This window comes from Ranitomeya imitator, chromosome 4, assembly GCF_032444005.1.
Source record: "Ranitomeya imitator isolate aRanImi1 chromosome 4, aRanImi1.pri, whole genome shotgun sequence".
Taxonomy (NCBI): domain Eukaryota; kingdom Metazoa; phylum Chordata; class Amphibia; order Anura; family Dendrobatidae; genus Ranitomeya; species Ranitomeya imitator.
This window is the reverse complement of record NC_091285.1, coordinates 23,634,545-23,657,180: the sequence shown is the minus strand read 5'-3', so window position 1 is coordinate 23,657,180 and position 22,636 is coordinate 23,634,545. Positions and strand designations below refer to the sequence as shown.

The 22,636-nt window shown below is 45.9% G+C and overlaps 1 protein-coding gene across 4 annotated transcripts in view; it reads left to right on the top strand.

Moving 5' to 3' along the window:
- PACSIN2 (protein kinase C and casein kinase substrate in neurons 2) overlaps window positions 1-22,636 on the top strand; it is an 84,187-nt gene that overhangs the window by 23,769 nt on the left and 37,782 nt on the right. Inside the window, exon 1 of one of the 4 annotated variants that reach the window (XM_069763358.1) lies at window positions 2,831-3,093. The exons of 2 other annotated variants lie outside the window; for them this stretch is intronic. The gene's annotated coding sequence lies outside the window, so the exon portion shown is untranslated. Of the gene's footprint in view, window positions 1-2,830; window positions 3,094-22,636 lie in introns of those variants that run through there. One more of the 4 variants, XM_069763361.1, reaches the window with a different exon arrangement.

The following is a 22,636-nucleotide window of genomic DNA, read 5'->3' as shown; positions in this document are numbered from 1 at the left end:
TCACCGTCCGGGACAAAGGTCCCTATTGTAGCGACATATTTATAGTTGCGGCTATTTTACCTCTTCTGCTATCAAGGCACAATGTGAGCACCTTGTCCTGAAGGTTAATCGCCCCCTCCTCCCTTCTTGGAATACTGGCGCCTGCGAGGGGGGACAATAGATTGCAAGCTGTGTGTCCTGTCGCCATAAACATTGGTGTCAAAGGCGTAAAAGAAAATGAAGGAAAAAAATAATAAAGGCTGCTTTCTTTCAAAAACGGCGCCTCACATGTCTTCAGGTTGTGTGCGGTATTACAGTTCAGTCTCATTTATGTCAGTGTTTCTCAGCTGCAATAACATCCACAACCTTAGTACAGGGGTGGAAATGTTTCTGCACTAAACTGGCCATGTTTTTTTTTCTTAAACTTGGGCATCCCTTTAACACTTACATCCGGGTAATCTCTTGTTTACTCGCTGTGCCACCTACATGTGTGATTGCAGCATCCGATCATTGGCCTCAGGGGTAATGTTAAGATTGGCGGCACTAGAAATCTAATGCAAGTGATTGACTTAAGTGGTTACATGTCTAGCTGGCCCGTCACCGGCGCAAGACTTCCATTGAAGGAGAACTCGCCACCTCTCGTGGCCGCCTGTTCCAATCATTGATCACCCTCGCTGTCACAAAGTTTTTTTCTAATATCTAATCTGTATCTTCTCCCTTTTGGTTTCATTCCATTGCTTCTTGTGTTTCCATGTGCAAATGAAACTAAGGATGATCCCTCTACACTGTGACAGCCCTTCAGATATTTGTAGACCGCTATTAAGTCTCCTCTTAGCTTTCTTTTTTGCAAGCAAAACCTTCCCAAATCTTTTAACCGCTCCTCGTAGGACATACTTTGCAGTCCACTCACCATCCTGGTCGCTCTTCTCTTAACTTGCTCCAGTTTTTCAATGTCTTCTTTTAAAATGTGGTGCCCAGAACTGGACACCGAATTCCAGATGAGGTCTGATCAAAGAGGAGTAGAGGGGGATAATTACTTCACTTGATCTAGACTCTATGCTTCTCTTAGTACATCCTAGAACCATGTTTGCCTTTTTGATGCTGCATCACACTGTTGACTCATGTGCAGTCTGTGATCTATTAGTATACCCAAGTCTGTTCACACGTCCTGTTGCTTAGTTCTATTCATCCCATTCTGTAGCTGTGATTTTTTTTTTTTTTTTTTTTTTAGCTTAGATGTAAAATCTTGCATTTCTCCCCGTTTAATACCATTCTATTAGTCGCTTCCCATTGTTCAAGCTTATCTAAATCCTTCTGAATCCTTTCTCTGTCTTCACTAGTATTAGCTATCCCTCCTAGCTTTGCATCGTCTGCAAATTTGATTAGTAGAATGCTTTGAGAATAAAACATAAAAATTATCAATGTAAACTAAAATTAATATCCCATAGAGGTCTGAATGATAATCAAAATCAAAGTGGAAAATCAAATTACAGGCTAATCCAGCTTCAGTGGAAATGCCTCAAGACAAGGAAATGATGCTCAGTAGTGTGTGTGGCCTCCACGTGCCTGTATGACCTCTCTACGATGCTTGGGCATTCTCCTGATGAGATGGCCGATGGTCTCCTGAGGGATCTCCTCCCAGACCTGGATCAAAGAATCAGTCAATTGATGGACAGTCTGTGATGTTGGTGGATGGAACAAGATATGATGTCCCATATGTGCTTGATTGGATTCAGGTCTTAAAAATGGGCGGGCCAGTTGATAGCTTCAATGCCTTTATGTTGCAGGAACTGCTGACACTCTTCAGCCACATGAGGTCTGGCATTGTCCTGCATCAGAAGGAACTCAGGGCCCAGTACACTTGCACATGGTCTCACAATGGGTCTGAGGATCTCCTCTTGGTACCTCTGGCTAACACATGGTGTTCTCTGGCAAATGCCAATCGCCCTGCACGGTGTTGAGCTGTTAAACTCAACATCCACTTGTGTACTTCAGGCCCTCATGGAGTCTGTTTCTGACAGTTTGAGCAGACACATGGATGTTAGTGGCCTGCTAGAGGTCATTTTTCAGGGCTCCTCCTGTTGCTCCTTGCACAAAGGAGGAGATGGCGGTCCTGCTGTTCGGTTGTTGCCCTCCTATGGCCCCCTCCACGTCTCCTGGTGTGCTGGCCTGTCTCCTGGTATCTGCTCCATGCTCTGGACACTGTGCTAGCAGGCACCGCTACCCTTCTTGCCACAGCTCGCATTGATGTGCCATCCTGGATGAGCTGCACTACTCGAGCCCCTTTTGTGGGTTTTACAATAGACACCGCCTCATGCTACTGTACCTCCAGGGGTGAGAGCAATGACAAAATGCAAAAGTGACCAAAACAGCCAAAAAGGATGAGAACAGAGAAATGGTCTGTGGTCACCCCCTGCAGAACCGCTCCTTTATCGGGGTTGTCTTGCTAATTGCCGATCATTTCTACCTGTCATCTGTTCCATTTTGCACAACAGCAGGAGAAATTGATTCACAATCGGTGTTGCTTCATAACTGGACAGGTTGATTTCACAGAAGTGTGATTGACCTGGAGTTAGTGTGTATAATATGTACACATATTTATGTGTGTGTGTGTGTATATGATGTATACATACTTGCAGTATTTACAGGTGTTCATACCACACACATTTACAGTATTTATGGGTGTGTATAATATATACGTATGTGTATATATTATACACACTTTTTTTTTCCGCCTTTTATTTGCCCCCATGCTAGTGGTGTGCATGCCCTGTGCGGCGCAGGTTTGACGTGTCGCTGTACCTGTGGAGGGGAGGGCGCCGCTGCCTCTGCTGCAATATGTAAACATGTCACTGTGCTGTCAGCAGCAGCAGCAGCGAGCAGGAGGCGGAGGAGGAGTGCGGGATTCCTGCTGCAGTGTGCAGGAATGACCTTACCCTGAGCTGCAAGGATTTCGGCTGCACACACAGGAAATGATGAAACGCACACAGTAAGGATCGTGCGGATGGGAAAAGGTCGCAGCAGCCGTGCAGGAATAATAACGCAGGTGCTGGCAGGCTGAACGCCAACGATGCAGCCAGAGCCCCGCGCCACCAGCCGCAGCCGCTGCCGTCTGTAAGTACCCGGAGCCTGAATGTCACACGCCGCTTCTCCCAAGAGCAACGCAGCCATCTGCTACCCTGTTATTTATCTCGTCCGCGCAGGTCAGGTGTAACGTGGAGAAATGGATTTTCTTCGCCAGCCCCATCCCCGACCACCCATTTACCCACCCTCTAATCCGTCAGTAATGCTTCTCTAGTCAATGGCTTAATCCCCGCTCTCCTCCAGATGCAGAAGTGGCCGTTATTACCCGGCAGCTGCATTGGTTCAGTGGTAGGAATCCACAAAATCAACGCTGCTGCATGTGCTAGAGTCTGAAAGATTATATATAAAAAAAAATTTATTTATTTTTTTTTTTTTTTAGAACCCGATTTTTTTTTTTTTTTTTTTTTTTTTTTGTCCTGGATCCCATTTTTTGCAGTCTGCTTTTTTTTTTTTTTTTTTTTTTAATATGTAAGGAACGGGGAGGGGGTGTTGGATGTCCAATAAAAAAAAATATATTATTATTATATATTATTATTTTTTTTTTTCTGTTTGCAATATAAACATCGGCGTCTCATAGGGAGGTAATTAAAGCGGTGTTTGGAGATGCTATGGCGGACCACCTCCACGCTTCGCCCCTCTGTAGCTGTGGGAGATGATGATGACTCATTGGAGTTGTAGTCCCCATCTGCGGCATGTAGGTAGTGTTAATGAATATATTGAGCAAATGTGTTGTGTGTTTGTGACAGTGGAGGAATATTCTGTGCGGGGGCCGGGGACTGCTGCTGGAAATCTTGTTGGGGGAAATCGAATTTGGTTCCTGAGATGTTCTGCTGTATAGGGACGTGCTTCTGTCATTAACTCCTATGCTGGATGTTCACCCATCAGCCATAGCATTAATATGGTGCAGCTCCTGTGATGCCACCAACACAGCTCTAGCCCAGGTTCTTTCCATAGGGCATCCTGCTGCCATCTCTTTCCAGGTAAGCGACAACCAAACACCCGGCCGCCCACATGATGGTAACATAGTAACATAGTAACATAGTTAGTAAGGCCGAAAAAAGACATTTGTCCATCCAGTTCAGCCTATATTCCATCATAATAAATAAATACCCAGATCTACGTCCTTCTACAGAACCTAATAATTGTATGATACAATATTGTTCTGCTCCAGGAAGACATCCAGGCCTCTCTTGAACCCCTCGACTGAGTTCGCCATCACCACCTCCTCAGGCAAGCAATTCCAGATTCTCACTGCCCTAACAGTAAAGAATCCTCTTCTATGTTGGTGGAAAAACCTTCTCTCCTCCAGACGCAAAGAATGCCCCCTTGTGCCCGTCACCTTCCTTGGTATAAACAGATCCTCAGCGAGATATTTGTATTGTCCCCTTATATACTTATATATGGTTATTAGATCGCCCCTCAGTCGTCTTTTTTCTAGACTAAATAATCCTAATTTCGCTAATCTATCTGGGTATTGTAGTTCTCCCATCCCCTTTATTAATTTTGTTGCCCTCCTTTGTACTCTCTCTAGTTCCATTATATCCTTCCTGAGCACCGGTGCCCAAAACTGGACACAGTACTCCATGTGCGGTCTAACTAGGGATTTGTACAGAGGCAGTATAATGCTCTCATCATGTGTATCCAGACCTCTTTTAATGCACCCCATGATCCTGTTTGCCTTGGCAGCTGCTGCCTGGCACTGGCTGCTCCAGGTAAGTTTATCATTAACTAGGATCCCCAAGTCCTTCTCCCTGTCAGATTTACCCAGTGGTTTCCCGTTCAGTGTGTAATGGTGATATTGATTCCCTCTTCCCATGTGTATAACCTTACATTTATCATTGTTAAACCTCATCTGCCACCTTTCAGCCCAAGTTTCCAACTTATCCAGATCCATCTGTAGCAGAATACTATCTTCTCTTGTATTAACTGCTTTACATAGTTTTGTATCATCTGCAAATATCGATATTTTACTGTGTAAACCTTCTACCAGATCATTAATGAATATGTTGAAGAGAACAGGTCCCAATACTGACCCCTGCGGTACCCCACTGGTCACAGCGACCCAGTTAGAGACTATACCATTTATAACCACCCTCTGCTTTCTATCACTAAGCCAGTTACTAACCCATTTACACACATTTTCCCCCAGACCAAGCATTCTCATTTTGTGTACCAACCTCTTGTGCGGCACGGTATCAAACGCTTTGGAAAAATCGAGATATACCACGTCCAATGACTCACCGTGGTCCAGCCTATAGCTTACCTCTTCATAAAAACTGATTAGATTGGTTTGACAGGAGCGATTTCTCATAAACCCATGCTGATATGGAGTTAAACAGTTATTCTCATTGAGATAATCCAGAATAACATCCCTCAGAAACCCTTCAAATATTTTACCAACAATAGAGGTTAGACTTACTGGCCTATAATTTCCAGGTTCACTTTTAGAGCCCTTTTTGAATATTGGCACCACATTTGCTATGCGCCAGTCCTGCGGAACAGACCCTGTCGCTATAGAGTCACTAAAAATAAGAAATAATGGTTTATCTATTACATTACTTAGTTCTCTTAGTACTCGTGGGTGTATGCCATCCGGACCCGGAGATTTATCTATTTTAATCTTATTTAGCCGATTTCGCACCTCTTCTTGGGTTAGATTGGTGACCCTTAATATAGGGTTTTCATTGTTTCTTGGGATTTCACCTAGCATTTCATTTTCCACCGTGAATACCGTGGAGAAGAAGGTGTTTAATATGTTAGCTTTTTCCTCGTCATCTACAACCATTCTTTCCTCACTATTTTTTAAGGGGCCTACATTTTCAGTTTTTATTCTTTTACTATTGATATAGTTGAAGAACAGTTTGGGATTAGTTTTACTCTCCTTAGCAATGTGCTTCTCTGTTTCCTTTTTGGCAGCTTTAATTAGTTTTTTAGATAAAGTATTTTTCTCCCTATAGTTTTTTAGAGCTTCAATGGTGCCATCCTGCTTTAGTAGTGCAAATGCTTTCTTTTTACTGTTAATTGCCTGTCTTACTTCTTTGTTTAGCCACATTGGGTTTTTCCTATTTCTAGTCCTTTTATTCCCACAAGGTATAAACCGCTTACACTGCCTATTTAGGATGTTCTTAAACATTTCCCATTTATTATCTGTATTCTTATTTCTGAGGATATTGTCCCAGTCTACCAGATTAAGGGCATCTCTAAGCTGGTCAAACTTTGCCTTCCTAAAGTTCAGTGTTTTTGTGACTCCCTGACAAGTCCCCCTAGTGAAAGACAGGTGAAACTGCACAATATTGTGGTCGCTATTTCCTAAATGCCCAACCACCTGCAGATTTGTTATTCTGTCAGGTCTATTAGATAGTATTAGGTCTAAAAGTGCTGCTCCTCTGGTTGGATTCTGCACCAATTGTGAAAGATAATTTTTCTTGGTTATTAGCAGAAACCTGTTGCCTTTATGGGTTTCACAGGTTTCTGTTTCCCAGTTAATATCCGGGTAGTTAAAGTCCCCCATAACCAGGACCTCATTATGGGTTGCAGCTTCATCTATCTGCTTTAGAAGTAGACTTTCCATGGTTTCTGTTATATTTGGGGGTTTGTAACAGACCCCAATGAGAATTTTGTTACCATTTTTCCCTCCATGAATTTCAACCCATATGGACTCGACATCCTCATTCCCTTCGCTAATATCCTCCCTTAAAGTGGACTTTAGACAAGACTTTACATAGAGACAAACCCCTCCTCCTCTCCGATTTTTACGATCCTTTCTAAACAGACTGTAACCCTGTAAGTTAACTGCCCAGTCATAGCTTTCATCTAACCATGTCTCGGTTATTCCCACTATGTCAAAGTTACCTGTAGATATTTCTGCTTCTAGTTCTTCCATCTTGTTTGTCAGGCTTCTGGCGTTTGCGAGCATGCAGTTTAGAGGATTTTGTTTTGTTCCAATCTCCTCACTGTGGATTGTTTTAGAAATGTTCTTACCTCCCTTCTGAGTATGTTTTCCTGGGTCGTCTTTGTTCGAGTCTAATGTTTTTCTTCCCGTCCCCTCTTCTTCTAGTTTAACGCCCTCCTGATGAGTGTAGCGAGTCTTCTGGCGAATGTGTGTTTCCCAGGTTTGTTGAGGTGTAGTCCGTCTCTGGCGAGGAGTCCATCATACCAGTAATTCACACCGTGGTCCAGGAATCCGAATCCTTGTTGTCTGCACCATCGTCTTAGCCAGTTGTTTGCATCAAGGATCCTGTTCCATCTCCTGGTGCCATGCCCATCTACTGGAAGGATAGAAGAAAAAACTACCTGTGCATCCAGTTCCTTTACTTTCTTCCCCAACTCTTCAAAGTCCTTGCAGATTGTCGGTAGGTCCTTCCTTGCCGTGTCATTGGTGCCAACATGTATCAGAAGAAATGGGTGGACGTCCTTGGAGCTGAAGAGCTTTGGTATCCTATCGGTCACATCCTTGATCATCGCACCTGGAAGGCAGCATACTTCTCTTGCAGTTATGTCCGGTCTGCAGATGGCTGCTTCTGTGCCTCTCAGTAGTGAGTCTCCCACCACCACCACTCTTCGTTGCTTCTTGGCTGTACTTTTTGCTGTCACTTGTTGCTGTGTGCCCTTTTCTTTTTTGCTTGCTGGTATTGCTTCATTCTTAGGTGTGCCATCTTCATCCTCTACAAAGATTTGATATCGGTTCTTCAGTTGTGTGGTTGGTGATTTCTCCATGGTCTTCTTGCTTCTTTTGGTCACATGCTTCCACTCATCTGCTTTTGGAGGTTCTCTGACACTTTTTGCACCTTCTGTGACCAGTAGAGATGCTTCTGTTCTGTCTAGAAAGTCTTCATTCTCTTTGATGAGTTTCAAAGTTGCTATTCTTTCTTCCAGACCCCGCACCTTTTCTTCTAAAAGGGCCACTAGTCTACACTTCTGACAGGTGAAATTGGATTCTTCTTCTGGTCGATCTGTGAACATGTAGCACATGCTGCAGCTCACCATGTAGGTTGTCACATCTGCCATGTTGCTCCTAGATCCTGCTGACTTGCTGTGTGTTTTCCTCCTTGTGTAATCTACTCAGCCAAGCTCTCTTGCAATAATGTCCTACAGGCAAAAATACGGCGCGCGGTTTGGTGATGCTTTCGAAGCAGCTGGTCCCGGCTGTACCCAACGATCTTCTAGCTTAGGGAGACTTCGCTTCCTTCAGAAGGCACCTGGAATATGCAAATTAGCCTCCTGAAGCTTGAATCCCTGGTTTGGTGATGCTTTCGAAGCAGCTGGTCCCGGCTGTACCCAACGATCTTCTAGCTTAGGGAGACTTCGCTTCTCCCAGAAGGCACCTGGAATATGCAAATTAGCCTCCTGAAGCTTGAATCCCTGGTTTGGTGATGCTTTCGAAGCAGCTGGTCCCGGCTGTACCCAACGATCTTCTAGCTTAGGGAGACTTCGCTTCTCCCAGAAGGCACCTGGAATATGCAAATTAGCCTCCTGAAGCTTGAATCCCTGGTTTGGTGATGCTTTCGAAGCAGCTGGTCCCGGCTGTACCCAACGATCTTCTAGCTTAGGGAGACTTCGCTTCTCCCAGAAGGCACCTGGAATATGCAAATTAGCCTCCTGAAGCTTGAATCCCTGGTTTGGTGATGCTTTCGAAGCAGCTGGTCCCGGCTGTACCCAACGATCTTCTAGCTTAGGGAGACTTCGCTTCTCCCAGAAGGCACCTGGAATATGCAAATTAGCCTCCTGAAGCTTGAATCCCTGGTTTGGTGATGCTTTCGAAGCAGCTGGTCCCGGCTGTACCCAACGATCTTCTAGCTTAGGGAGACTTCGCTTCTCCCAGAAGGCACCTGGAATATGCAAATTAGCCTCCTGAAGCTTGAATCCCTGGTTTTGAAGCTTGAATCCCTGGTTTTGAAGCTTGAATCCCTGGTTTTGATGGTAAACATCATTCATTTGACCAGGCACCTTCTTTAGTTGCATTTCTAGTGGTAGACGGGTCACCATGGACACTCTAACTAGTCTGTGACTACACTGTAAGCTGCGATGCTCTGCGTGTCCTGACTCCTTTCTATCATAGCTGTGATGCTCTGCGTGCCCTGACTCCTTTCTATCATAGCTGTGATGCTCTGCGTGCCCTGACTCCTTTCTATCATAGCTGTGATGCTCTGCGTGTTCTGACTACTTTCTATCGTAGCTGTGATGCTCTGCGTGCCCTGACTCCTTTCTATCATAGCTGTGATGCTCTGCGTGTTCTGACTACTTTCTATCATAGCTGTGATGCTCTGCGTGTTCTGACTACTTTCTATCATAGCTGTGATGCTCTGCATGCCCTGACTCCTTTCTATCATAGCTGTGTTGCTCTGCGTGCCCTGACTCCTTTCTATCATAACTGTGATGCTCTGCGTGCCCAGACTCCTTTCTATCATAGCTGTGATGTTCTGCGTGTCCTGACTCCTTTCTATCATAACTGTGATGCTCTGCGTGCCCAGACTCCTTTCTGTCATAGCTGTGATGTTCTGCGTGTCCTGACTACTTTCTATCATAGCAGTGATGCTCTGGATATCTTGACTCCTTTCTATCGTACCTTGTGAGCGTCCGTAATGTAGCCATGGCTGTGTATGTCCTAAGCTGATTTCCATAACTCCATACTAACTTTTGCATTTATGACAGCATTCGGGTGTAATTCCTCTTCATCTCTTTAGCAGAGGCCCGATGGTTTTGTTTCACAATTGACTATTATTTGGAACTGTTCATAACTCCCTCCACCTTGACTAAAGCTCTAGTTCCAGCTGCCGAGACAGTCCCAAAGCATAATGCCTCCACCATGCTTCACTGTGTGTATGGGTTTCTTTTTTTGATATGCAGTGTTGACTTTACGACAAACATACCTTTTGAAATTATGGCCACAAATTTAAATCTTGATTTCATCAGACCAAAACACTTTTTTTTTTTTCCCTCATGCTCTTGGCAAATTTGATTATAGGTTTTGGCTTGGATGTTTGTCTTTGAAAGAAAAGGCTTCCGTCTTGCCAACCTACCCCACGGTCCAGTCTAAGAGATTATCGCATGCAGTACGCAGCCAGTGCCTCTTGCTGCTCCCTTAATTTTGTTGTGTAGGCCTCTTGACAATCTCCCAGGCCAATTTTCATGAGTTTTTGAAGAACGTACAGTTCTAGGTAATGTTGTGCCAAATTTAAGTTTCTTCTTGATGACCGTGTTTACTGTGTTTCATGGTGTATCTAGTGCCCCGGAAACGTTTTTGCACCCTTCTCCTCACCTGATAAGTTTCAACATTGGGATCCCTTTGCTATGTTGACAGCTGTTTATGTTGAAAAGAGGCAAATGCCATGATCCATAAATAGGGAGTTCTCCACACAGAAATCCTCTGTGAACAAGAATGGAGGTCCAATGTGTACAAGGGCTTCCTGTTTGGTGGGCTAGAGACATTTGTCCAGCAGTGGCCGCTGCTTCTCCCAGTAACAAATAAAAGCACTGGGGGTGGCGGGACTGGGCATCTGATGAGACCACTACTTTAAAACTATAGAGCAATGAGCGTAAATGTCTGTGGAGCGTTTTAGGCTTCTGTGTGTGGTCCTGCTCATGTATTGTGTACACTTCCTTCAGTATTTTAATTGGTTGACAGTGATGTAAATCTTCTGTGAAATCCATAATTGCGCAGTTTAGATATTTCCCTAGTACATTAAGCTCTGACAGTAAAGTTATTGTGCACTAGGTCTGCGGCGTAGAAGCCTGGATATGGCCGTCGTGTAGTAAATTAATGACTGCCTGTCATTGTGAATATGATTCTTCATTCATATGGATTAACCAGTTCCACCCTTTATTATACTCCAGAGCTGCATTCAGAATTCTGGTGTTTTGTCATTGGAAATATTCAGTGAAAAGCAAGGTATTAAGTGTAGTTCCGGAGTATAATACAGGACATAACACCGGATCAGTAATGTATGTACACAGTGACTGCACCAGAAGAATAGTGAGCGCAGCTCTGGGGTATAATACAGGATGTAACTCCGGATCAGTAATGTAATGTATGTACACAGTGACTGCACCAGCAGAATAGTGAGTGCAGCTCTGGAGTATAATACAGGAGGTAACTCAGGATCAGTAATGTAATGTATGTACACAGTGACTGCACCAGCAGAATAGTGAGTGCAGCTCTGGGGTATAATACAGAATAAGGAATATACAGTATGTACACAGCGACTCCATTTTTTTACTTGGTTTCTATGTAGTAAATGGGAGAAGCGTTCTCTCCAGATCGGACTTTTCCTTCGGTTATGCCAGTCTCCTCCTTTCTCTGGTGCCAAGTTGCTTCTATGATATTTTTAGATATTTCTCTGAGAAATGATGTGAATTCCTTCTTTCTGGTAATATCCTTTCGGTACATGCTTTCATCCTTTCTATAAATTTTAATGACTTCTGACATTTTGTCTTTAACCCCATCTCCCGATGACTTGTAGACAATGTATGTGACATCCCTATTTAAGGCGCTTGGCTGTCAAGCTTCCTTTTTCACTTTTCATTAATTTTTTCACTTTTTCATCCTTAATGCTACATGATTTCTTAAGCAGTGCTTCGTTAGAGGGAAGAACATGAACAAGTCTGTGCAGTGTGGAGAGGCAGTATAATGTGTAGCGAATGTAAATCATGTTGCACTTTGAACTACTAATTGTAGTTTGATTCTGACCTGCTACCACTTCATTTGTTTTTTGTATTTTTACCTGCAGAGCAGCGCTCTTCGCATCCCAGCTGTGATCTGACATGCATACACTAAATTGGAGCCTGCTCTGCTGCAGTTCCCCTGCACAGTGTGTGGCCAGAAAGCAGAGAGACTGTGAAGGGGCTGCAGTGCTGAATTATTGTAGCTGCCCCTTCAGCCACAAGGTTGGTGAGTGTCTTAGTAGTTGGACTCTATAAAGTGGTGGCATACATTAATGACTTCGACTAGTGGTGCTCAAGCCACCTCCTGTGCAGGGAAACGGCAGCACACCAACATTGAAGTGAATGGGCCTGGCTGCAGATAATTGCTTCCATGGTGACTTAGGGTACTGGGATGGTTAATGCCCGATGGTCTAGTGTAGTAGAGGTTCATTTTTGCTTTCCTGGTGGTCTAAAGAAGTGGATAGGTTGATGCTTGTTTGCTTTCCTGCTGGTCTGGAGCAGTAGATTGGTTGCTTGCTCATTGCTGCTTTGGAGTAGTGGGGAGGTTGACGCGTGCTTCCCTGGTGGTCTGGAGTATTGGGGAGGTTGATGTTCGCTTTACTGATTTTCTACAGTTGTGAGGGGCCTCTTGTTTTGCTTCCCTTGTGGTCGAGAGTAGTGGAGAGGTAGATGCTGGCTTTCCTCATGGTCTGTAGTAGTGAGGAGGTTGTTGTTTTGCTTCAGTGGTGCTTTGGAGTGTAGGGAACAGGTAGATGATCGCTTGCCTGGTGGTCTGGAGTAGGGAACAGGTAGATGCTCGCTTTCCTGGTGTTCTAGAGTAGGTAACGGGTTGATGCTCGCTTTTATGGTGGTCTGGAGTAGGGAACAGGTAGATGCTCACTTTCCTGGTGGTCTGGAGTAGGGAACAGGTAGATGCTCGCTTTCTTGGTGTTTTGGAGTAGGGGACAGGTTGGTTCCCGCTTTTCTGGTGTTCTGGAATAGGTGACAAGTTGATGCTCGCTTTTATGGTGGTCTGGAGTAGGGAACAGGTAGATGCTTGCTTTTATGGTGTTCTGGAGTAGGGGACAGGTTGGTGCTCGCTTTCCTTGTGGTCTACAGTAGGGGACAGGTTGGTGCTCGCTTTCCTGGTGGTCTACAGTAGGGGACAGGTTGGTGCTCGCTTTCCTTGTGGTCTACAGTAGGGGACAGGTTGGTGCTCGCTTTCCTGGTGGTCTACAGTAGGGGACAGGTTGGTGCTCGCTTTCCTTGTGGTCTACAGTTGGGGACAGGTTGGGGCTCGCTTTCCTGGTGGTCTACAGTAGGGGACAGGTTGGTGCTCGCTTTCCTTGTGGTCTACAGTAGGGGACAGGTTGGTGCTCGCTTTCCTTGTGGTCTACAGTAGGGGACAGGTTGGTGCTCGCTTTCCTTGTGGTCTACAGTTGGGGACAGGTTGGGGCTCGCTTTCCTGGTGGTCTACAGTTGGGGACAGGTTGTGCTCGCTTTCCTGGTGGTCTACAGTTGGGGACAGGTTGGCGCTCGCTTTCCTGGTGGTCTACAGTTGGGGACAGGTTGGCGCTCGCTTTCCTGGTGGTCTGCAGTTGGGGACAGGTTGGTGCTCGCTTTCCTGGTGGTGTGGAGTAGGGGACAGGTTGACACCTGCTGACATTTGAGTAGAAATGAAGCCGTATCTTGCAGAGCCTTTCAGCCTTTTTTACTGAGGTGTAGGCTATATTTCCTTACCTGGTACATGGTTTTCTTTCTCGTGTGACTTGTGTGATGTAGGTTCCTTGTGAGATTTCTCATCAGATTAGTGCTGGTTTTTCCGTATCGCTGATTTCCGTGATCTCCCTGCGCGTACAGATTATAATTAGATGATCTGCTTGTTCTTGGCAGACCTTTCCTGACTCTCGTTCCTTCCATAAAAGGAAGATCTGCAGAATTTTCTTTTTCTCCTTCTCTCTGATCACATTGACTTCGAGCAAAGTGCTGGGTAACTCATGGAGGACAGCTTCCTTTATAGGGTTCCTGGAGTTCCCATTCACTCAAGTGGAGAATGACTCGTCCTCGTCTAGTCACTTCTCCGTAAGGAGGTACAGAACACCTTCACACTTGACGTCACAGTTGGTAGGGCCTTACTTGTAAGTCTCTTCTTGGTCACCCTTTTGGATGAGGTCTCTTCTGTACTCAATGGACTAGATACCTACTCTACACTATGGGTTTATACACCAAAATCTGTGACTTCGAGGGTTCTCTGCTTTGGACAACCACCGTTTCTCAACCCCACCTTACTGTTTTGATTGCCTTTTGCCAAATGACCGTTCGACCGACAGTAGTCATGGACGTTTTCTTCCATACATAGGAGCACTCGTTCGACTGAGCCCTCCTTTGTTTTCTATTAGAAAGCCGCCATTCTCCAGGAGAATAAAAAGATCAGCAGCCTGAAATCGAACTTTCTGGAACCTTAACTTCCCCAACAATCAATTGCTTGGGCTCCCATACACATTAGATTAATGCCGGCTGATATCGACGTAATTTTAAATGTCTCTTGACAATAAGTCTATGATAAAGTGTCCCACTGCCATGAATCCTTAGTGATCGTCAGCGATCGGTGAGGAAACTTGGCAGTAAGTATTCATTTTCTCTGCAGCACAACCGCAGGTGAGATTGGGTATTACACCTGGTCCTTTAAATCAATGAGTCGTCCATGTAATGCAGGACAGGTCGGGTCCTCCAAAGCAAGAGACTGTCTTTGGAGCCTCCGAGCGAGAGTCGAGAGGGGTCCTAATATTGAGTTTAGAAGAATTTGTTGGTCCGACCTGGTATGAAACAAAGCCAATGGACATCGACCCAACAGAACTTGGATAAGTGGTGCACAACTTTCATTGTTGTGATGAATGGGGTCCCAGCGGTCACTCCACCTTAAACCAATAAAGGTATCCTCATTTAGTGGGGTCTTCATGGCGTCCATGCCCTTCTTCAGCTTTATTTATTGGGCTTGTTAATTGTATTCCGGCGTGATGGGTGAGTCAGTGCCTCTCGCAGTTGGAATTTTATACTGTCGGCTATTTATAACCCTCGCTGTACAACAAGACCCCCGTCTCTTCTTTCCGCTGTTGCTATGGCTGCTCGCCGGTGGCCTGGGGCGTTTTGCACATGTGTTTTGGAAAAGTAAGGAAAGGCACCGAGGAGACCGGGGTGTTACCTGACTGTGTCGCTGTGGCTGGGAGGACGACCTTGAGCCTCGTTCCTTCATTGCAAGCCGCAGACTGAGTGGTCACTCTCCGAGTTGGCAGCCTAATATCTTGTAAGGTATATTGCTTTTTCATAAAGTGATGGCATATCCCTCCTCCTTCTCGACCTGTCCTCTGCCTTCGACAGTCAATCACTGCCTACTGCTACAGATTCTTTCTTCCTTTGGCATCAAAGACCTTGCCTTGTCCTGGATTTCCTAATACCTTTCCGACCGCACATTTAGCGTTTCCCACTCCCACACTACCTCCTCATCCCGCCCCCTCTCTGTTGGAGTCCCTCAAGGCTCTGTCCTAGGTCCCCTACATTTTTCCATCTATACCCTTGGCCTAGGACAACTCATAAAGTCCCATGGCTTCCAGTACCGCCTGTATGCTGATGACGCTCAGATCTACCTCTCTGGCCCAGACGTCGCCTCTCTGCTGTCCAGAATCCCGGAGTGTCTGTCAGCCATATTCTCCTCCTTCACCTCTCGCTTCCTAAAACTCAATGTAGACAAAACCGAGCTCATCATCTTTCCCCCATCTCACGTATCCCCCCCTACCTGATCTTTCTATTATGGTAAACGGCATTACGCTCTCTCCCGCACCTGAAATATTTCCAGAATCCGTTCCTTCCTGAGCCCACAATCTACTAAAACTCTTATGCATTCCCTTATCATCTCCCGCCTCGATTACTGCAACACCCTGCGGCCTCCCTGCTAACTCTTGCACCACTCCAGTCTGTCCTCAACTCTGCTGTCTGACTAATCCACCTCTCTCCTCACTACTCCCCTGTTTATCCCCTCTGCAAATCCCTCCACTGGCTCCCAATTCCCCAACGAATCCAGTTCAAACTACTAACACTGATCTACAAAGCCATCCACAACCTGTCCCCTCCCTATATCTCTGAACTAATCTCCCAATATCGTCCCTCATGTAATCTGCGATCCTCCCAAGACCTCCTACTATCCTCCACACTTATTCGTTCCTCGCACAACCGCCTCCAAGATTTCTCCCGAATATCCTCCATCCTCTGGAATTCCATGCCTCAACACCTCCGATTATCCACCACCCTTGGATTCTTCAGACGGAACCTGAAAACCCATCTCTTCAGGAAAGCCTACAGCCTGCAATAACCATTCTGCCACCTCACCACCACCCGAGCTGCCGCCTCACCACCACCCGAGCTGCCGCCTCACCACCACCCTAGCTGCCGCCTCAACCACCACCCTAGCTGCCGCTATCCCGTAGAATGTAAGTCTGCAAGGACAGGGTCCTCTCCCCTCTGTACCAGTCTGTCATTGTAAATTTGTTTACTGTAAACGATATCTAGAAGTCTGAACGTAAACCCTTTCTCATGTACAGGACCATGGAATTAATGGTGCTATATAAATAATAATAATATCCCTAAGGGTCTGACTTCAGGGACCCCCCACCATCTTGTTACTCTATGGGGCCAGGCTACCGTTGTGCTTGAAAAGCAATGAAACTGCTCTGGAGCTTCAGGTTCTGGAATCCCCACAATCAGCTGTGCTTCCACCCACTATGCGGTGGAACCGCTGTGCACCTCAATTCAAGTGAATGGGGCCGGCTGTAGATTCTCAGCACAGCTGGATGGATGGAAACGACGGCACTGACTTGGAACTGCGATCCCTCGGTGATGACTGTAGTAATTCACTGGGCGTTACGTTCTTCTTTCCTTGAGTTCTGGATAGGAACATACCACGTAACTACTCAGAGGAAGTTTACTAAAAAGGTGGAGTTCTTATAGTTTCCAAGTTGGGTGGGTCATCATTACAATAACCTCTGTGTACCCAGAAAGCATTTGCTTCTGCTGCCTCCTCCGGTGTAAACTCATACAAAGGGTGTACTTCTACCATAGCAGGAGAGGAGACAATCTGTGCAGATGTGTCCTCCATAGCCAAGACCGAAAACCCCAATGGGGCACTTGGCCTCTTGCCTCTTCTTCATAGGGGATTTTAGCCTTCTCCTCGATAAACACTGTCGGATTATAGGGTGGACTTGATGGTGTTGTCCTTTTTTTTATCTTCTCTACCTCTTTATCAAACTTTATCATCTCCTTTTTGGGTTTGGAGTACTTTGTCCTGGATGCCCATTTCTTGGCCAGCATATAGCGTCTCTCTTGTTCTGGAGGACCTGTCCTCTCCTTCAGTACACAGACAACCCATCGATTTGAATGAAAACCCAAGGTGTAATGCCTCTCTTCCCCTTGAGGAGGCACTGCAGGAAAATTACCAGGTTTCCATACTGATCACTGATCACAAGAGGTCCACTTTGTGATTGGCTTATTGTAAAGTGGACCTTCTGACAAAGTGCGATCGTAATGGAAAACCGCTTTATCTGGGAATGTAAATGCTCGTAAAGACCTTTTACAAATTTGCACTCAGTTGTTGTTTTATGAGTAAACCTTGCAGGGAGTGTTTAGTTTCCCTGCAGCACCACCACAGGTGAAATGAAGTATTACATCGGGTCCTCCAGTGCAGGACACCCTTTGAGGAACGAGGATCCTGAACAGGTTTATTCATTTTATTAAGGTTTTGCTATTCGGGAACTTCCCAGTGATGTCTCCTCTAGGAGCATCCATCTGTAGGGCCGAAGGGCTTAAATGTGCTAAAACCCCGATCAGGTGACTTAAGCCCTCTCAGCACTTGATCTAGCGTCAATGGGATATAATTAGTGGGGAGGCTACATGAATGGTGGTGGGGGTTGGTGTACATGGAGCCTTTCCGGTATAACATGAGCGTGCAGATGTGCCAGGCTTCACACTTCTTTCTGTTTCCTCATTAATGTTATTTTAGTCATTAGCGGTAATTAGTGGTCCTGGTTTCTTGCTGCCATCAGGATCCGGTTCTGTAGAATCGCACACTGTTCACATCATGTTTAGCGCCTACGACGGAGGAAGTGATCTACTGACTAACTTCTTGTGGATAGACCTATGGTGAGATGTCACCCATAGGCTACATTGTAAGAAACCAAATATTTTATTTATTTTTATTTTTTTTTAACTCTTCGAGTTTTTTTTTTTTTGCCTATATATATATATATATATATATATATATATATATATATATATATATATATATATATATTTTAATTCCCTTAACTTTTTTGCATTTTTTTTTTTTTTAAACTTGGGGGTGGAGGAATGGGGTTGACTTTCGGAGGAGGGAGGATGGGGGGTGTTTGGGAATGGGATTGACTGTCTTGGGGAGCTGGGGGGGAGGGAAGGGGTTTGGGATGGGGGTGGACGAATGTGAATGTCTTGGAAAGCTGGGGGATTTTTATGACAAGGGTGACTGGCTTGGGGAGTTTGTGAGGGGATGACTGTCTCAGAGACCAGGAGACCATCATGGGAAGCTGCCGGGGGTCAAACATAACCAATTGCAGGTTTCATTTTTCCTAGCAATTGAAAGCTGATAGTCTCAAGGTTGGCCTGTATTGATAAATAAAGGCTCTATATAGGATTTGAGGGAAGAAATTTGAGAAATTCCTGTACAGTATAAGTATATTTGGCCTTTTAAGGTGCCTTAAAGATGATCTGTCATCAGGTCGGAAGTGACTCTTTTTATGTAATTTTATTTATGCTGTTCCCCAGAGTATTCTGATTTTTATTTTTATTTTAATCCACCTCACGGTTCCAGAGATGGGCCTTTTTTATTTGGTGGTAATTTTTATGGTCTTTACTGAGGGAGGAGGCGTAGCTCATGGGATCCTCTGGGGCGTGTCTTTAGGCTGTTCTGTAGCCACGCCCCCAAGGTAAATGATTTGAAAAATAGCTGATATATCTGGAAACATGGTGGATTTTTTTTAAAAAACAAAACACAAATTGGGGAAAAAATAAATCCTTGTGACCGGCCTCCTTTTAAAGGGGTTTACCCACTTGTCACAAGATCAGTGAGGTTCCTTCAGGTCTGATCCCACACCCTGTCGAATATTTCTCAGCACTGAGTTCTTGTTTTAATATAAAAACCTTTAGGTAATATTTTGTTATCAAAGCTGTCTTAGTTACAACAACCTTTTATATATATTTATATATATATATATATATATATATATATATATATATATATATATATATATATATATATATATATATATATAATTTTTTTTTTTTTTTCTTTATATATTGCTGGTTTTTGCTTCTTAATTTTATTTATTTTTTTAAGTTCCATGATCGTATTGGGGATTTTCTTCTGACCCAAGAAGACTTTTAATGTAAAGCTCAGGGATTAAAAATCTCTCCACTGGTTCTCGTATTAAAGGGCCATTAACAAAAAAAAAGCTTTGCGTAAGGATTTTATTAATTCTCAGATAAGCCGAGTACATGATACATGTTCAGTCCTAGGACTAAGAAAATGTCAGTCTGTAAATTCTCACGTAGAAATGAGCGAATGTCTATGGTGGCCGCCACTCGTTGTGAGCGTTGACTTTAGTTGCCCTTTAATTCTGGCAGGTGCGGCTATTGCCCCAATGTCAGGCAGCTGTCTAGACAGCAACAAATTTTTTCCCTCCAAAGTGATCTCCATGTCAAAGACCCTCTCAACCTGGCAGATCACAACTTGACAACTCGCTTTCTCTTTTACCGACTTGATCTGGTCATGGTGAACGCTTATGAGGTCTGGCGACGTCCCCTCCTTATAGTTTTCTGTGGGTAAACTTTGTACTGACTGAAAGGGGGGATCTCAGAAGACTCATTGGTCTGTCTGGCTTAAAACTTTTTGTAGAATAGAGGGGCTGCGGTACTGATTCAGTGGTACCCTGCACTGATCCTGAGAATGGAGGGGCTGCGGTACTGATTCAGTGGTACCCTGCACTGATCCTGAGAGTGGAGGGGCTGCGGTACTGATTCGGTGGTACCCTGCACTGATCCTGAGAGTGGAGGGGCTGCGGTACTGATTCAGTGGTACCCTGCACTGATCCTGAGAGTGGAGGGGCTGCGGTACTGATTTGGTGGTACCCTGCACTGATCCTGAGAATAGAGGGGCTGCGGTACTGATTCGGTGGTACCCTGCACTGATCCTGAGAATGGAGGGGCTGCGGTACTGATTCAGTGGTACCCTGCACTGATCCTGAGAGTGGAGGGGCTGCGGTACTGATTCGGTGGTACCCTGCACTGATCCTGAGAATGGAGGGGCTGCGGTACTGATTCGGTGGTACCCTGCACTGATCCTGAGAGTGGAGGGGCTGCGGTACTGATTCGGTGGTACCCTGCACTGATCCTGAGAATAGAGGGGCTGCGGTACTGATTCAGTGGTACCCTGCACTGATCCTGAGAGTGGAGGGGCTGCGGTACTGATTTGGTGGTACCCTGCACTGATCCTGAGAATAGAGGGGCTGCGGTACTGATTCGGTGGTACCCTGCACTGATCCTGAGAATGGAGGGGCTGCGGTACTGATTCGGCGGTACCCTGCACTGATCCTGAGAATGGAGGGGCTGCGGTACTGATTCGGTGGTACCCTGCACTGATCCTGAGAATAGAGGGGCTGCGGTACTGATTCGGTGGTACCCTGCACTGATCCTGAGAATGGAGGGGCTGCGGTACTGGTTTGGTGGTACCCTGCACTGTTCATGAGAAAAGGGGCTGCGGGACTGATTCAGTGGTACCCTACACTGTTCATGAGATAAGAGGGGCTGCGGGACTGATTCAGTGGTACCTTACACCAGGCATGTCAAACTCAGGGTACCCCGAGGGCCACATGAGTAACAAGAGGTTGTTGCGAGGGCCGCACACAACAGCTAATGTCACACACGTATTTTAACAGCAGTCATGAAAACAAGATATGAAGTAGTAATATGTAAGGGTACCGTTACACTAAACGATTTACCAACGATCACGACCAGCGATACCGTGGCCGTGATCGTTGGTAAGTCGTTGTGTGGTCGCTGGGGAGCTGTCACACAGACAGCTCTCTCCAGCGACCAACGATGCCGAAGTCCCCGGGTAACCAGGGTAAACATCGGGTTACTAGCATGTTATTACTAGCATGTTAATGTCAGCCAGATGTAGGCTGAAGGGTGAGTAGAGGCGGACGGAGTTGACCTAGTACTAGGTCTTATGCAGGGATATGGGCCAATGAATGAAGAGCCGGAAGTGCTGATCGTGAAGTTTTGAGCATCTGCGGCCCGCACAAAAGTCTCAAACTTTGTGTTTAGAGACAAAGATTGAGACTTTTGTGAGGGCCGCAGATATGCCTGTGAAGGGCCGCATGCGGCCCTCGGGACGCGTGTTTGACATGCCTGCCCTACACTGTTCATGAGATAAGAGGGGCTGCGGTATTGATTCCATGGTACCCTGAACTGATCCTGAGAATAGAGGGGCTGCAGGACTGATTCAGTGGTACCCTGAACTGATCCTGAGAATGGAGGGGCTGCGGTACTGATTCAATGGTACCCTGCACTGTTCATGAGAATAGAGGGGCTGCGGTACTGATTCAGTGGTACCCTGAACTGATCCTGAGAATGGAGGGGCTGCGGTACTGATTCAATGGTACCCTGCACTGTTCATGAGTAAAGAGGGGCTGCGGTACTGATTCGGTGGTACCCTGAACTGATCCTGAGAATGGAGGGGCTGTGGTACTGATTCAGTGGTACCCTGCACTGATCCTGAGAATGGAGGGGCTGCGGTACTGATTCAGTGGTACCCTGCACTGATCCTGAGAATGGAGGGGCTGCAGTACTGATTCAGTGGTACCCTGCACTGATCCTGAGAATGGAGGGGCTGCGGTACTGATTCAGTGGTACCCTGCACTGATCCTGAGAATGGAGGGGCTGTGGTACTGATTCAGTGGTACCCTGCACTGATCCTGAGAATAGAGGGGCTGCGGTACTGATTCAGTGGTACCCTGCACTGATCCTGAGAATGGAGGGGCTGTGGTACTGATTCGGTGGTACCCTGCACTGATCCTGAGAATGGAGGGGCTGCGGTACTGATTCGGTGGTACCCTGCACTGATCCTGAGAATGGAGGGGCTGCGGTACTGATTCGGTGGTACCCTGCACTGATCCTGAGAATGGAGGGGCTGCGGTACTGATTCGGTGGTACCCTGCACTGATCCTGAGAATGGAGGGGCTGCGGGACTGATTCAGTGGTACCCTGCAGCTTTACGGAGCTAGAGGGCATGCGGAGATTGCACCTCCTCTGTTTTATAGTGATGGCATGTCCTAGCAATGCAATGTTAGTGAACCATTGTTGCTGCGGCAACCATTAAACTATAATCCAGGCCTGTAGGGTATACATGCTGCCATATGGGGCTTTGTGTTAGTGTAGATCAATGCACGTGGGAGTATCGCCATGTTCGGCCTCTGACCCCGCAGTGCGGAGGGTGCATTTTGAGAGTCGTACTTCGGTTTTCCGCACGTTTACAGTGTAAACAGCCATTATAAGGTTGGCTGCCATTGTGACGCTCGGCCTATTCTTTACCCGGGGAAAACAATTGTTCCGTACAGTGAAGCCGCCGTGTTCTGCGCTGTCACTTTCCATCAGTGCAGGTTGCAGGTGAGCGGGGTGACCTGGATTCTGTGTCCTTGGCACATTGTTCGGGAGCTGTAGATAAACATCCGTGAGATTGCAGCGCACGCGGCGTGGTCGACGCTTCCTAAAAACTCACGGCGAGTGTGAACTTGGACATGTAGGATGAGTCGCTAGAGATCTGTGCGCAATCTTGTGCCTATTAGTGATCCTA